Source organism: Balearica regulorum, chromosome 10 (assembly GCF_011004875.1).
Source record: "Balearica regulorum gibbericeps isolate bBalReg1 chromosome 10, bBalReg1.pri, whole genome shotgun sequence".
Classification (NCBI taxonomy): domain Eukaryota; kingdom Metazoa; phylum Chordata; class Aves; order Gruiformes; family Gruidae; genus Balearica; species Balearica regulorum.
The window spans coordinates 16,822,673-16,840,040 of NC_046193.1; the positions used below are offsets into that span (position 1 = coordinate 16,822,673).

Sequence of the window (17,368 nt, forward strand, 5' to 3'; positions counted from 1 at the left end):
AATATTCAACAGCATCACCACCCACAGAGAATAAATTTTGCAGGTAGCATAGTGCAGATACAGCTATTATGGAAACATGAATCTTCAGCTCCTTTACATTATTATGTTTTTCCTTACTTATAAGATTTGAAAAAGAGGAATATGCTAATAATACTATCTAATTTGTCTCCCTTGAAGTTTTGTGCTAGCAGAATAACACATTCCATTTGAACTCTAATTCCTATGTAATTATTTTTAGTTATTTTCTCTTTAACCCTCTATGGGCAGCTAATGAATTTAAGAAAACATATAGTCTCCTTGAATTACCTACTGTAATTTCTCACCAGCATTAGCTTGAACTTAGTTGGCAGCTACACTCTTAAAAGTCATCATTAAAACTCTCCCCAGTCTGTGTATGATCTGGACAGAGTTTTCCCTCATGCCCCCCTGCCTCCATGTTACTCAACATCTCATCTTACATCATTCGAGCCTCTAGTATCTGAAACCTGGAGTATTTCAGCTCTTCCATCTGCAAGAACCAAAGGATAAATACATATTTATTGGTCCACAACTTTCTGTACTGAAATCTCATGTCCCATGATGAGCTAACTACACATTTGCAGGGAAGATAGTCCCATGGGACTTGGGTTAGACAACTTGAATTAGGCTGGGAAAGGGAAAAGCTAGGATGGGGGTCTGCTGCTTTTGCTCAGGGTGAGGTTGTCTGCAAACACACTCTTTTGCCACAAGAAAATGCAAAAAGGAGGCATGAGAAAGAAGACAACAATTCCTTTCATCCCACACTCTGTCCTTCCCCCACTGCACCTTCATGAGAAGTGGAAGCCGACAGCCGCCCAGCTTCATCTCACACCTGCAAAACCTTCCAGTGGCCTCATTTCCTCTCTCCTCCACATCCTCCCACACAAATGGGTCTATCTGTTAAACAGAAGTAACAAGACTGACTTTTTTTGGTGAAATATTTCAAGATGGCCTGCGTCTGTATATGAAAATAAGGGATTTGTTTTCCTACAGAACCTGTGTTTTCTGAAGATTACAGGAAGATTTTTTAAAGGAAATTCATAATTATTTTGGGGAAATTTTTGCCCTTATAGTCTCTTCTTTGCAGGCAAGCCTTATCCAGATTTATTTGTGGGAAATTCAACACATGCATTTATTTTCTGATTTAAATTTAAATAAAGAACTAAAAGTCATAGATGTTAAGAGAAACTAAGGCTTTTTGTCTCAATGGTGCAAAAAAGTGTCATGATGGCACAACAGTGAAACATAGAGCTAAACACAAAATTATAAAAACCACCAATATGGAAAAAAATCTTGTCATTTGAATTCATCACAAAGAAACAAGATAGTTGACACCACCTTAACACAAGGCATCAAAAATGTCGAGTAACACCTGCCTGTGAAATTCTTGATTTTTATGAAATAGTTTCCTATAGAAAATGGTCCCAGAGAACTTTTCAGCTCTACTTAATCAGTGCAAGGGGAAAAAAAAAAAAATCAAAGAAGATTCTCATTTCCTTTTGTAAGTGAAAAATGTCCATTTCATGAGGGAAAGGTCAGCTGCTAGGCAGAGAGCTGGTGCACTTTAGAGAACTTAAAATCTGCACCTGGACTTCCTCACATCCTAAATATTCCCCTCCCTCATCCCAGCTGAGAATTGCTGTTTAAAACTACATTTTTGTGCTTTGTCTCTCCATTACTTTGACGGTTGCATCTTTCTCTCAGAATTTACTCTTTCTGTAACATTTTTTGTATTATATACAATAAATACTGTTTAATCTCATAATCCCAGCTAGACAGTTATAGAAGCATTAAACAGCTACTGTAACGTGTCTAATAAAAAGCCATCTAACTGCATTATAAATAACCTCAAATTCAGTCCAATAAATATTGCAATAAATTCATTTTTGCCAGTGCATCTGTATAAATATCAGTAATAAGATTGACCAGAAAGGCTAACCATACTAGAGCTTTGATTTTGGAAAAAGTCCATGTGCAATACTTCATTCCCGGGGGGGGGGGAGAAAAAATATTCAGCATAAGGAAAGGGAGAGATTCTTGAACAAACTGCAGTTTATTTGGATGAGAAAAAATGGGGCATGCAAGGCAGGGCATATTTAACTGAGCGTCTATGGAAGTTGCACAATATTTGCATGCATTAAAAAGCAATAACTTTCCATCTATTAACTAGCTCCTATTGCCAATATCATTAAGAGCAACTGGAAACATCTACTGAACAAGACAGACAGGTACCTTTTTCTTCTGGACTGCAATCCTTTATTGTCTGCCAAAACTTCTGTAAAATATTCCAAATATTTGGCTGACTATTCAGTAGCCTTATCGATACCAGCCACGTCAGCTTTTCCTCACCTACCACCCACTTTTTGCCATCCTTCGGAGGACAGAAGCCAAGAGCATCTCAGCTGGAAGTGGCTGACATGGCCCTGGCAGGAAGGAGAGGTCTGTCCCCACCTCCCGTGCCGGGTGCCATGCCCATAAACGCACCACGCGGCCGATCACCAAACCTCAACTAGTGCCATCGGCACCCCGAGTGGCCGTATCAGGAGGTAGGTGGTTCATATATGATCTACCATGTAGAAAAATATTTTGCATTTCTGCCGCTCAAGTTCGGACAGCTTTAAGGATCCTCCCTGGCTTTGCTTTCGCATTAGCAAAATACCATTCACTTGCTGTGAGCAGCGATGACGATACCTGCTGCAGTTTTGTGTTTATTCCAGTCTGTTAGCCTGTTTAGTTTAGCTTGTTTTAGTTTTAGTTCTGTTTATAAACTTAGCAAGAAAAAAAAGAAGTATTCTGTTCAGAGGAAGCTTTTAATACCACTGTTGGTTCCCTATTTATATCCTCCTGGAGCCCTGGGATCAGGAGATAATACTACCAGTTTCCCCGCCGTGTCAGTCCATTCATAGAAAAAAAGGCGAGTTATACAATAGTTCTACTGTTACACAAAGGATGTGCATAAACCATCTGCATAATCTAATACTTTCCACAGGATCAGACTGTTGGGTCACGTACTCCACACTGGTTTCTAACTACCCAGTTCTGGTAAGAACCATGGAGACACACAGTTAAATTATGAGAAATAGGGGATATTTCTTCTTCGTTGAACTGCAGTCAGTGATGCACGTTGAAGGTACTAATGGCTGCTCATAACTGAAATTTTGGGCAAAGCACTGTAGATGTGAAAACAGCAATTTTCTGGGAGCCTATAGACCATGGCAGCAAAACATATCGTACATGTGTACTCTGAAAGCACAGCTACCTTGTTTTCTGTTCCTTGGGATAACACCACATGGTGATCTTCGAGTCCTCATCAGCTACACTGATTGCCAAGAACTCTCAATGAGTTGATGTACCTGCGAGAGAAGAAGCCAAAGGTGTTTGCTCTGATAGGTGATACCATTGCTTTTTCATTCCCTCCATGGTTGTCCAGCCTTAGACTGCCCCACTCTTTCCCCATACATCCCTCCACAGGGGTCTGCAACATTTTCTTGCATTTGACAGCATCTTCCACCTCTGTAGATTACCGGGCATGGAAGAAACAGTCTTGGACCCCCTTGGATTTTATATGGTGCCATCAAAATCAACTCCATCTTCTCCAGTTAACACCACTTTTCTGCCTGAGATGCATGGCACACATATAGGTACTGATCACATACAGTTGTTTTCTCCAGGTGGGATCTAGCTCTTAATTTTATAAATACATACAACACAAACCATATTGACACACTGCCCTGTTCTATCCCTGTGGTATCCCGAAGGAGGACAGCTTTTGGGAAAAGTCTGAGCTGCCTCTTGGCTGAGCAGTGAAAGGTTTTCAGCAAGGGGCGGGATGGACAGGTTTGAAGCAGAAAAGCATGTGGATACAGAAGATCTTTTTTCCATTGACTGCATTAAAGCACAGACTCGTCAAATGTGGAGAGTAGACATAGGGAAGCATGAGCCTCAGTTAATAGGTCAGAGCCTGCACATATCTAATTATAAACCCATTTGGCCCTAGCCTAAACATCCTAATCTTAGTCTCAAAACATGCAAGTCTGCCTGGAGCAACACAAAGCAACTAAAGCCCATGCAGCCACTTGCCAGCCTCAAACTGTCCATGTTGTTCTTTCAGTTATCACAGTTTATTTTTTGGACATTGAGACTCCAGAGGCAGCTTGCTGCAGAGCAGTAAAGCACCACGGAGGATACAGTGATTTGTGGCAAATCACTTAAAGGACAAGGGGAACCTTTTCAATGATTTCACTGCCTGTCTGTCTCCACATGATGTGCTGCAAAGGTTAATTTGTTTTGAAATCCCCATTTTTTAATTTGTGTTGCTGATCAACCTAGCAATTATAAATGTTAATCTATTCTTCAGTGGCCTTAAATTCAGAGATCAAGACTGTTGCACTAAATAAAAATTCTTGTCCCTTGCTGTGATTTATTAAGACTTCAGTGGTACCAAGAAGCCACTGAGTCAAAGCACTGATATAAGCATTCTTTCAAGGCACATCCTTAATTAGTTTTTAAGCAGGATGGACCAATTTATATCCCTTTGATTTAAATCAGTTTTGTTAACTGTGGCTTAAATCAGAACCAGGAAATCACAGTTTAAGTAACTCAATTTGTATTGCAGTTGCGCCTTCTAACAGATATTAATAAGAAAGTTATTATCCAAGACTGAAAACTAATAGAAATGTTTAATTGCAAAGCAAGGTAGCTTTGAGGTTATAATTAATACTTGTTTTTGTTAACTAAGAGAATACATTAAAACCATACTTAAGTCACTATATACCTCAGTATTTATTTTAGTGTTTGATTTTTACATTCAGTTTGTGAGAAAACAGGACATGGCATTTTTAGGCACCTAATTAACCTTTTAATGTGTGCTTTGTCATGCTGGTTCTGAACAAAAATATCCAGAATTGTGTAAGTAGAACTGCAGTGTGTCCTGAATATTTTAGGAAATATTATCAAAATATTAATTGCATTTCAAGGCAGTTGGTGTACCTAACAGTGCAAATATTATCAGCAATTAACCAGCTGAGCTATTTTTTTCCTTGCTCCCGTGTTCTCTAAGATCAGAATTAGTCCATCTCAGACTCCACCACATACTTTTTACTCATAAGTTGGGAGAGAATAAACAAATTTTCCTGTTCTTTCAACCCCCAGTTGTTTTCCCAACTAGGAATATTCTAGTCATTAAGTGATGGAAAGCAAATAAAATAAAAAGAAGAAAATGTTCTTTTTGCACCTGCAAAAAAGGCTACAGCTGTCAAAAGCTAGTTTATTACTCAAGAAGCTCCAGTTCCAGGTGTCTAGCTAGTAATTTCTCTCATTTAGTGATTTGACATTCTTCAGAATTTTGGCAGTGAATATATACTCAACTGTTATTAATGAACCCTTACATAAAAATAAGAAAACATAAATTTTAGGCATTCCAGAATACATGTCTTCAAGTTTAATTTTGAGAAAAATATTAATTTAAAAATTAAAAAATGCATGGATGTGTATTGTAAAAACACACAGAGAGCTCTCATCAGTAAGGAACTGCTGACAAAAGGACAAAGCCTGAATGGATTAATTCACACCTATTTTAGAAGGAAACATAATAGAAACAGTCTAGATTTTTTTTTTTGTCCAGAGGACTTTCCTCCTGCCCTCCACTGAGGACTGACCCTGTCCCAGCCTGAGACATCATCTCCATCACAGAAACACTTTGCTGGCGTACATGAGTCCTTCTACCACAACCTGAATTTTGCTGAGGTGGCTATGCATGGTGCACTATTGTTTTGCCAATAGAAAGGAGAATTAGAGAAGCTTATGTATTTGTGGTATGATAAAGTATGATTTGTACCAGTTGCACCCAATAGAGATCTTTCCCTTGTGGCTATTTATACCAGCCTGGCAATAAGCTCTCTTCTCAACGCATCATCATACTCAGACAATGTGATAGAAAAGGCATAGCTCTCAAATCAATTAACAAAATACTTATTCTAAATGCTATCTAAACCTCTACCCAACTAGAAATTAGTTAGCTAAGTTAATATGACTGCTGGGTAAGTAAGAAAGCTCAATTACTCAGCGCAAGCCTAGAGCACCGTTTCATACCGCAATGACTTGGTTTGGTTGTTCCCATCCCCATGAGCAGCAGCGGGGCATCAACACCGACCGCTCAGGGAGGGCAGGACTGGGGTGTACACACCTCCATCTCTGCGCAATGGCACCATAACATCTCAAAACGGGCTTTAGAGCTCGGTACTAATTTTTCCCTGTATTATTCTCGACATTTGGCACTAAGAAATTCTGTTCTGTGGGCCAAAAATCTGTGGTGTAACAGAGGTGAGACAAGGGAGCTGCAGACTCCAGTCCTCACTGAGGGTTCATGCTAGATGTCCTTCATGTTTTAGTCGGCCTCCAGAGCTTCTAGCATCACACTCATTTTCAAATAGTTTTCTGTAATAAGAGACATTTAATTTCTGCATCAAATTTCTGAAAATGATGCTGAAGATGCCACCTGGTACTTAAGTTACTGGTGCTAATTGATACCAGTGAAAGTTGTGTGTTGGTCTTTAGCTCCTGGAACAGGATTAACTCCTCAGTAGGGTAATAACTTGAAACTATATTAAACAAGCAAATAAGCGAGTTAGCTTTTCACCAGTTCTGAGTTTGCAGCACAGTGATATGCGCATCAAAAATGTCCAGGAGCGCTGGGACCAGGCAGGCACGCACCTGGGAGGGAGCAGGACAAAACATCCAGCTAACATTTCTATAAAGCCCTGCAGAAGTACTTCTCAAACAGATGAAAACTTGAATAAAATAAAAAAGTCACATGAGAACTTGATAAGTAAACCAAACATTTTACAAAAGGGTAAAATGTTTCTGTGGAATAAATTTTTTTGCTTAATCTAAAGTTCAGAATAGACATAAAGAGAGGTGCCAGAAGCAGTAACTGAAGAGCTGTCACCGCGCTGCAGCTCGTACGCCCATGAGCTCCCCTTAGCAACATCTCCTTTTCTGCTGAAAACCACTGTAGGTTACAATTCCTCTATCCAAGCGTCAGTCTACACAAAAATGACAACTTAAATGTACAGAATAAAGGGATCAGTCAATATCTCACTCCTGTATTTGGAAAGGATGCACTATACATTCAAGACCAATTAAATACTTTAAAACCTTTGCGAGTACCTACAAGAGATACGTCTGCTAAAACCATCAGGTCTGCAAAACTTGCATAGGAGAATCATAGAAAAATTTTGCAAGAGAGGGCTCTTGACACACTGATGTAATTGTTAATGTTTTGGAAAAAATAGGAAATTCCAGCAATCACTGATTCAAGTCTGAATGTCTTTCAGAAAAAGATGTGCATTAGTCAGATATAAAACATTAAGTAAATACATGGAAAACATAATGCCTAGAAAAAAATAAGTGATATATACCATACCAGACTAAACAAGCTAGCTATTCTTTCTTGGCCTCGCACTATCTTTGAAGTCATTGAAAAATAATAATTAAAAAAGTTTGAAAAATTAAATAAAATGAAAAAAATAAAAATGGTTCTTTCTCCCTACTAATCATGTCCGAACCAGTGCAGAGCAGCCTAGAGCCTAACATATCCTCTCTTCCTTTAATCCCTCCATGCTGACAGTGAAAAAGTGCTATACAAAAGCCCACTATATCTGGCCATCAGGAAATTGCCTCTCTGTACAGGGATTCCTCATTTGCACAAAGCTAAAGAAATTGGGCTGTCCCTCCCAGACAGTGCGCGAGGTGCCGGAGGAACGACCTCACTCCCCCTGCTCCTGGCAATAAGGTGGATCCCCAATTTTAGAACAAGCTCAGCACACACTGAAGCAGCCAATACTCAAATGGCACTGAACATGGGACGTTTCATCCCAACCTGATCCGAAATTCAGAGGCCAGCTCTCCTGACAACTGCACTGTGAAGAAATCAGCTAGGTGGTGCGGCTAACCAGGATGCCTCTGCTAGCTGGATACTTCACCTCCTGTGTGGGGAGGGAAAGCAAAGAGAAGAAAAATTAGCTGACATTGGGAAAATTGAGAAGCTGTAACTCATACGGAATTGGCCCAGAAATAATCAGATTCCTAACTCCTTTATTTGTTCCTGGACTGGATCCATTCTGACAAGATAAACTCCTCCTCAGTACAATGCACAGCTTTGCACATGGATGTAATGAAGTGATGGGTCATGCTGGTGCTATTGTATCCAGAATTTATGAGGAGCTATCATTGCCCAAAATCAGGAATTAGAGGGGGCAGAGGTATTTCGGTTCAGCTCTGCAAACAAGTCTGTAAGACATGTTTAAACAGGTGGGATGAAATCAATCAAATTAAGGTGCTGTGCACATGTGTATCACCACTGACCACAGAGGGATTCCAGCATACTTTGATGCAGGATCTGACCAGTTCAGAATTAATGCATAAACTGGGTACATCTATTAGCAAAAGCAGGCACACCTCCTACAGGTAATTCAGCATATTTCCTCTCCTTTCCTGAAAATAAAGTGCTCAGCGCAGATAGAAAAGCTGTTTTCGCTGTTGATCACCTCCTGTCTGTTTGGCATGTTACTTGCATTCTTCATTCAGCAGCAGCTGTGCGTAGTTGGTCAAACACTCAAAGTTGTTTGTCAAAGTTTTTCTAAGGCTTTTCATCTCCCTGCTTTCCTATGAGGTGCCCAAACTTAAGTCATCTCTGTTGGTTTTTGGAGCAGATTAATTCAGAGCACAACTTCAGAACTGGCAGGTAATCAGTTAGCTGGAGTTTAAAGTGGAGCATTTTTCCTAACAAGGGCAACATAAAGGTGGGAAAGGTATTTCTGAATTAGCACAATTCAATTCAGGTAATATATTTCCTAGAGGCACACCTCTAATGGCAACTCAATGGCAATTCTTTCAGTAGATGTGATGTGAAAAGCCACTGGAGGTGGAGGAAACCTAATCAAAACACAGAGTATGATTTATCACTTCTCAAACACACAGGGTGATATCAAATTGTAGCCTCGAGCTTTTGGGGCCCTGAAGCACCCTAGATCCATGGTGATAGAAGGAGAAAGCCTCCTACTAACATCACTCCCTCTTGTCCTCAACCTGTTGGAGATGTTACTGTAAGGCATTGGCACCAAAGAGGAACCATGGGCCACCAAGAGCTGAGGATCCAGGGGCTTTCTACAGCACTCTTCAGGTAATTGGCAGCGTGACACAGGAAAAAGGGATTTGGTCATCTGACCACACACAGCTTTTGCCACACAGTGAAGAGGAACATGGATCATATCTGCAACATCTTGGAGCCCTGATCTGTAGCCAGCTAACTGGTAATAGGAATCTTCTGCACAGATGAACTCCATGGAATTTTTAAACATGAATCTCTCTCAAATAATTTATTTTGTTTTGAACTATCTCCTAGGAAACCATCTATCATAGACAAGAACTCCTATTAACCTCCACCCTCAAAATTCTCATCCCTACAAGACAGAAGGAGAGAGGGCAGCATGGGACCTGATCTCAACAGACACTCACTGGGAACCTGGCTACTATTTGTGCTTTATACCCAAGTTATGTCACATGGTATCAGGCCAAGTAGATGCATGGGTAGTTGAGTGAGGTCAGGGATTAATTTGACACATCACAGCTCCAAATCCCAAAACGATTTATGGATGTGAAAAAACTTTCTTACCTTAATCAATGGGAATATTCATAGGCATGAAATTAGATGGGTAAGATTAAGATCAATCTCCAGAGAAACAAAATGATGTAAGGGCAGTTATTTATCACAACTACTTTTTGTTTTTCAGGGAGGGGGGGAAAAAAGGAAAGATTTGAATTACAGCTATTTGATGGGTAACATTGCAGTAGACAGGTTAGTCCTTATAATCCACTGGCACCATCAGCACAGGACTAAATCAAATGTGGTTTTATTCATGTTGTATATCTATTAATACAATCCATTGCAATGGTTATTCAATATTTCTGTTGTCTGCGTGAACTACTGCATAATTCATTCTCTTTTGAAAACTAGGATAGTTGAAATAGTACAGCATTTCTTTTTATCTAAGAGGGCTTTAATCTTTTGCTCATCATGGTTTTACCTGAACCGTTGTTTGAAAAAATAAATAAATTAGGTTTTTGCAAGATAAGGAGTTCCCATATTACAATTCTATGGTCATGGTATCATGATACATCTGACACTCCTTATAAATGTGTGAAGACTTTTTTTTCACTGCCTGTATTATTTCAAGGAAATATCAGCCACCACACTGAACAATATTTAAAAGTGCTCATACAATGGCCCAAAGTAGTCAAATTCCACCCTTTAGAAAGTCAGATAATCACTTGCAGAGGTCAGGAAAGACGTTCTGTTCTACTTACAAGAATAAACATAGTTTGTGGCTCTTCTCAGCTAGTCATATCCAGCACGGCACTCCCCATTTGGTACAAAATATCCCAGACATCAAATTTCTCTAGATTGTTAGAATATGCCTGCTGCTGCACTCCAGCCTTCCTTATTTGACTGAGATTTGCAACTCAGCATCTCGTTACACTCGGCAGTGAAGAACCAGTTGAAAGTTAGATTGGAGGAGAAAATCTGCAAACGTAGACCTTGAGAGAGAATCACCTGCCACCCTCTAGCTGCCCACCACCTCCAGGGTGTGGGTGAAAGAAGGTTTGCAACTACTGTGACTGAAAAACCTTGCTCCTTGACCTTGCTCTGGAAGGGACCTTGTCATATATCTAAGTCTGGTTCCAGGTCCAGGAAGACAAGAAAGATGTCAAGAAGACATCAGCATGATCCACAATGCAGTTTCAGAATCAGTCGGCATTTTGCGTTGCTTATTTCATACAGGAGGATTCAAATGAAGAACTTAGAACGACCTTAAAACACAAAAACAGAAACAAGAGGCAGCTCTTAATGCTGCTGTGCCATAATCCATGCTACCCCAAACCATCCTCTGAGGCAAGAAACTGAAAAACCCCATCAAGGAAACAGCTCCATAAAACAGAAAAATAAAGTATAAACAGAAAAATAAAACCAGACTCCAATGTGTACCCAAAGGAACTATTAAAAGCAAAATGTTTGTCAGTATAGGATGCTCCACTGCACACATCTGGTGCTCTCAGCAATACAGAACATTTCTTTAATTGCTACACCTGAGACCGAGAGCAAGAAATAAATCTAGAGAGCAATCTCAATGTATTTTGGGACAGGTGGAGATGAGTAGCAGCATGAGGATTTCATTGTCAGTAATCAAGCAGTTATACATTACTGCGTTAAACAGATAACATTCAGGATACAGTTATGCGTCTATAATTTGATGTCTGTTTTTTAATTCCTTCTGCTGCCAAACTTCATAGAGATAACCATGATAAACCTCCCCATTTGGTATATATCATCCAATACCTTTTGCATGATCCAGGATGTCAGTACAGCAATATCCAGTGGAAAAGGCAACGGACTAGCAGTCAGAGCAGCTGGGCTGACTCCAGACTGCTGCTGCTTCCTACAGGGTCCTTGTGTGCCGCTGAACTTTTCTGTTCCAGTTTTATTTACTCAGGCTAAGTACTGGCTACATGTTTAGACAGCACCTTGCATAATGGATCCTCACTCTTTCCTGGGCCCTTAGAAATGTGCAAATTCATATTGTCAACTCAAATTCATGACTTAGCCCTTTCCACACAACACACACAATGAAGCCAATGCATCTATCAAGAGAAAGGGATTCAAAGTTAGGCACAACACAAAGGAGACAACTAACACTGCTCTGAGAAGCTGTTTGGTATTTCTAAGGTGGAAAATAAGCTACTGGTCCTCTCACTCAGCATCTCTATTGCCTTCATCTCTCAATAGGATGGTGAGAGCTTCCCTCGAGTTTTTTTTTTTTTTTAAGTGGTGTGAGTCCATACAAAAGGTACTTCTAAATAAGAATGTGAACATTTTAACATCAATATTTAAAGTGATATGTTTTGCTCTCAACCCAAGCTGAATATTCTTAAATGGATTCTAATAATTTCTTTCAGGGTAACACCAAAGATTGCCTTTTCATAAAGACTCAATTTGCTATAGCTTATCCCTTTGTGAACAGTGACATAATGTCTCCCATTGCCAGCTGTTATTATTACCTATACATTTTTCAGCTCTATTACACATAGACCTGGTGACCTGGTACTCCATTTACCCAAAATGTTGAGTTTTCATCCCTGTCATTACCCAAATCAAGAATGACATCTCTTGAACTATGATGACTGTCTCATTCTCATCTTTCGCAAAATGAAAATTTAGTCATTTGTTGCCTTACAGCACATTTAAGGTCTAGAAAAGATATTAGGTTCTTAAGTCTCATTCTTCGGGTTGGTACTTGGATACGTGCTCAAAGATAATCACATTCTTAAGACTCACCAATAGCAAGCATGATACACAGGTGTCCTTAGAAGAGTCACTCGGTTTGAGCAAATCTGAGGCAGTTCAAATAGTGTTTTTTCCATCCAATTTGCCCTGCTTTGACACAATTTATTAAATAGAAGAAACACTTGAACTAAAAAGCAGACTGGGCAATTTTTACTTTTTTTTTCTAACCAGAAAATTTCCCAGGTATGACAGCCCATTGCTCTGATAATAGCAGTGCAGCCAGAGGAGAGGCCTGTGCAAAGCATTCAGCAGCCAACCCATAAGTCCTGCCTGTCATGACCAGACGGCAGTTTTTGGCAAGTGTAGACATCAGCTTCCTGATTTCATCTTTTATAGAGCACAAGCAGAACAGGACATCAACTACTCCTTTCCTGAAGGCCGGTAGTGCATCTGCTGGATGTCTATCCCTTTGGAGCAATGCTCTGCAGACCTTACCAAGTTTGCATAAGCAACGTCAAAAAACGTTACCTTAAAATTGCCAAATCAGGACCAAGCCCAATACTTGCTGATCAGTGCTTTTGACGTTCAGGGGAGCTGAAAACATTCTGAATGTCTGATTGTGTTTACGACGACCGTAATACTTTTTAACAAAGCTTCAATTTTCACCCTGAAAAAGCCCACAACATTAAGCATCTTGAAATGTATCCTTGTGCTGATTCAGAAGGAAAAAAACCCAAACCAAAAAAACAAGTCAATACCAGAATTGGAAAAAAACCCCAAACCCTCATCTATGCTGGTCCCAAAAGACTTTCTTGTGATACAATTGTTACATAGCAATATGTTTTCATATTGCACTATAAGTACATAAATAAAACATTGAGCATACATATACTATGCAATTAAAATAAAAATTAATAAGGAATACATATACATCGATGCTACCAAACAGTATCTAAATGAAACATGTCCTCTTTTTCCCATCTTTCAGAAACTTCTGAATCAGTGGACTTCCAGACTACGTTTCTTTTTCTCTTTAATAAAAGATTCCCCTGTACAAAGTTTTATGACTAGTTCAATAACGTGGTAATTATTTCTTTCCTGTTTAGAAATATCCCAAATAGGATGAAGTTGAATTTCAGGCTGCAAATACTTCTTCATTGTGCAACTGCTACAAGACTACAGTTATTTTTCATTTATATCTAAACTGTTTTGCTGTGCTAGCTGAATGCATTTGTACAATTTTACATTGCAGTTTGTATCATTCATTGGTCTGTAACCAGCATGAGCTGCGCATCCTTTTGTAAAACCTCAAGGTATATTCCTGGTCACCATTACTGCAACGTATTGTATTATTCTAGAGAACCTGCAATGGAATAAAGTGCATGACTAAGTAAAGACTTCTCCTTTTAATTTGACTCTAGCCAGTCTTTCTCCAAGAAGGAGAAAACTGTTCCAGTCCTGCACAGCTGCATGGCTGCTTGGCTTCCCCGTGCAAGATGAGTCCGAGTTCAGTCTTCTCCAGATTTCAGCCACTTGAGTTTCACTTAAGAGATGTCTTTTAGTTTGGGGGTTTTTTTATAAAATAATTGAGGAAAACCTGCCTGCCCTAAAAACATGAACTTGCAATATTTTTCCATCCTACCATCTAGCTCTAAGAGGGGATATGGGTTAGCAAATACACACAGCTCCCAGCACCATGCTGCTAACATGACAAATGATACAGATGGTGGTGCTTATGATAAGGAAGTTAATGAGAAAAGCCAGGCTGGTTCATGTTTTGTAAGAAACAGAATGAAACTCTACATTTGTCAACTGGGAAAAGACAAACATAGGAAAGGAAAGAAAGGTTACAGTCCAAAAAAAGTTATTAAAAAAGAATGAAACTATCATAGTTAGAAATATCAATGAATAGTATCATAGATTGGCCTTTTGTAATGACACCTTGTTTACATGGTTTGTATTAAATATTGTTCGTTACTTCCTGAACAAAGGTTGAAGTAAGGCTTTATGAGGATTTTTGAAAATACAGTGAGGTGGTCGAGAGAAGAAAGATCAGAAGTACAGCGTAAGTCCTGTTGAGTTTACATGGGTATCTATAGACCTCTGGCTTGTTCATCAGCTAAAACTTCAGGCCTTGTGAAAGGAAGTGAGTGCTGGAGCAAGTCCTTGCATGTGACCAAGCCCAGAGGAGGCCACAAAGGTGATCGGAGGGCTGGAGCACCTCTCCTATGAAGAGAGCCTGAGAGAGTTGGGGTTGTTCAGCCTGGAGAAGAGAAGGCTCTGGGGAGATCTTATAGCAGCCTTCCAGTACCTGAAGGGGCTACAGGAAAGACGGAGAGAGACTGTTTAAAAGGGCATAGAGTGATAGGACAAAGGGTAATGGCCTTAAGCTGAAGGAAGGTAGATTTAGATTAGGTATTAGGAAGACATTCTTCCCTGTGAGGGTGGTGAGACACTGGCACAGGTTGCCCAGAGAAGCTGTGGATGCCCCATCCCTGGAAGTGTTCAAGGCCAGGTTGGATGGGGCTTTGGGCAACCTGGGCTAGTGGAGGGTGTCCCTGCCCATGGCAGGGGGGTTGGAACTAGATGGGCTTTAAGGTCCCTTCCAACCCAAACCATTCTATCATTCTATGAATTAAATGCCAAAAAATCCACCAAGATTTTAGTCACAGCAGCTGGGTAAGTCTGGATGAAATATCACAGAAGTGACAAGACCTGAGATTTTAGATTCAGTCCAGTCTGTCTTTACTTCTGCTTTGCAAATCATAACCACCATGCAAAAACAAGGGATGTACAGGCAAGACCATTCTCTCCAATTACCACACACAGCTTTGCAGAGATGAAATGGTGTGCACCTTTTCCAGCAGAACCCATTAGGAAATAATGGTCTGGGAAAGTCCCCTTCCCCTTGCTTCCCCACAGAAAAATATACACATCTTAACTGGAACTATGGTTAAAATCCACCCTAACACCACAAAGACCGGTTTTGTTCTGATACATGTGGTGGTGTGCTATTTATCCTCTCTTGTTAACTAAATCTAATTTTTGCTAAGCACTTGACATTCCTCTCAGAGACCCACTGGTTTGGCAAAAGTTCAGTGAGAGATAAAGAACCACCTCCCAGAAACTATTCTAGCCTGAAAAAAAAAAAGAGAATGGGTGAGCAGGTTGAAACATATCAATTAATTGGTGCTAAAGTGCATTAGTGTGTATAGAGAAAAAAGTAGAATAAAAGGAGGCATTTGTAAGAATGGATAGACCTCGAATTGCTCTAAGAAAGGATCTTACACACATTCCTTTGTTTTCTATTTAATCATTAATTAGTTTTTTGCAAATGCAGGCATGCTTACACCATGTAATGCAGAGCTGTGCTGGAGATCCAAGGCAGACATACGAGGAAACTAGCATGCCTATACAGTGCAATGCTATGCCAGGGACAAACCAGTTGAGGTCCCAGAAACAGCATCACCTTATAGGAACATCTCATTTTGGTACAGCACTGGACACATACCTACAGCACTCAGCCAGGCCTTAGATCAGCTGTCTTCACCCAGAGCAACAAGATATGGGATGGAGATATAGTAATGGCTGAATGGAAGAGTGCAAGCACAACACATTTCTTCAAAATACAGTAAAGAAACATCTATAACATTAAGCTGCCTTGATGTTTCCAGAGCTGATTTACAAAGGAAGACTCTTAGAAATCAGATTTGCAGTATCTGGGATGGACTATTTCATGCTGGTTCACAGTCTGGGAACATCTCAAACCCTACTCATGAGAAGAATAACTCTTATGGAGAAGGTGCCACTGGTCAGATTAGATTCACTTTTTTTTCCTCATGAAATGTACAGTAGAAAAAAATCTCAGAGTGTATGGTCACAAATGGACAGTGAGACGGGCTTGCAGCATATAACACTGTAGATGTCAGCAGAAGTACAGATCAAACTAACTGCAACCGTACTGCCTCCCAGCCCAAGAGCCTCACTGCTCTCCAGGACCACATGAGTAACAGCCACCAGATGCAGGTGGGGACAGCACAGGCTCAGAGCCAGGACCTGTTTTTTTTGTTCAGTAACAGTTTCCATCACTCTCCTTGGGAATGTGGTAGAAGGAGGCTCAGATAACGTCAGGAGTTTCTGCCATGCTGCCCAGTGGCTTGGTCCATGTGTAGCTCAGGAACAGCCTTGGCTTTAGTGCCTGGTGCTGAGTGGAGATACCAGGATGTGGTTTGTAAAGGAGTGTCCCTGGGGCTGCTTGTACTGCACTGCAGCCTTCAGGGATCTCTACAGGACATGAAGTCCCTGAGAAAAAGGAACAAAGCTCATAGCCTTTTCCACTTAAAAATAAACTGGTTAAATGAGAGGAAACAGGGCAGGTGGCTAGTTTCCTGAGCGCCGCACAGCTGATTGCAGGGTGAGTCCAAGCAGTGATTCACCAGCCAGGTTGAGGCCATTGTCCTGGTCCACCCACACACAGGAAAGCAAGCCTGGTCCCAGCAGCCTCCACCCTGGCACACTGCTGCGCCCCGCCACAGAGCGGGGCACCCAAAACCTCGGCAGGACTTACAGATGCAAGTACAAAGCAAAGTAGCTTTCTCCCACCTTGCTTTCCCCTGCTGAAGTTTGACCACCTGCGTGCTACGCTAGCAGAGTGCTGCGCTGCCACTTTAAATGGACCCCAAATACTGAAAGGAAACAAAATATAAATAACAACATGTGTACTTAGTACACATATGAGAAATCATTTATATTTCCCTCTTCCTTGGTTCTGGTTAAAAAAGCAAGCATCAAATGGGGGAGACAAATCACTTCCCATCCCAGCTACTCTATTTAGGGATGTGCTCATCTGGAAAGCCATGCCAGGGGACACTGTGAGCAGGAAAGCTCTGATTTACAAGCAAGCCCCTCCTCCCAATTTAAAAGACATTTTATGACCTCCTGGGTGTTTCTTTAAAAAAGCCTTCCCCTTCCGTCAGTCTTGCTCCCTGGTCTCTATGGCAGTGGCTGATA

The 17,368-nt window shown here is 40.5% G+C and overlaps 1 long non-coding RNA gene across 8 annotated transcripts in view; it reads right to left on the bottom strand.

The window, feature by feature from the left end:
- The window catches only part of LOC142603181 (uncharacterized), a 31,747-nt gene extending 18,407 nt beyond the window's left edge, over positions 1 to 13,340 (bottom strand). For 7 of the 8 annotated variants that reach the window (XR_012837054.1, XR_012837049.1, XR_012837053.1 and 4 more), the window contains exons 1-3: positions 12,887 to 13,340; positions 10,384 to 11,715; positions 3,278 to 3,371 (exon numbers count right to left, since the gene is read on the bottom strand). This is a non-coding gene — a long non-coding RNA (uncharacterized LOC142603181). The remainder of the gene's footprint in view (positions 1 to 3,277; positions 3,372 to 10,383; positions 11,716 to 12,886) is intronic. The other variant, XR_012837048.1, reaches the window with a different exon arrangement.
- Positions 13,341 to 17,368: the final 4,028 nt, after the last annotated feature.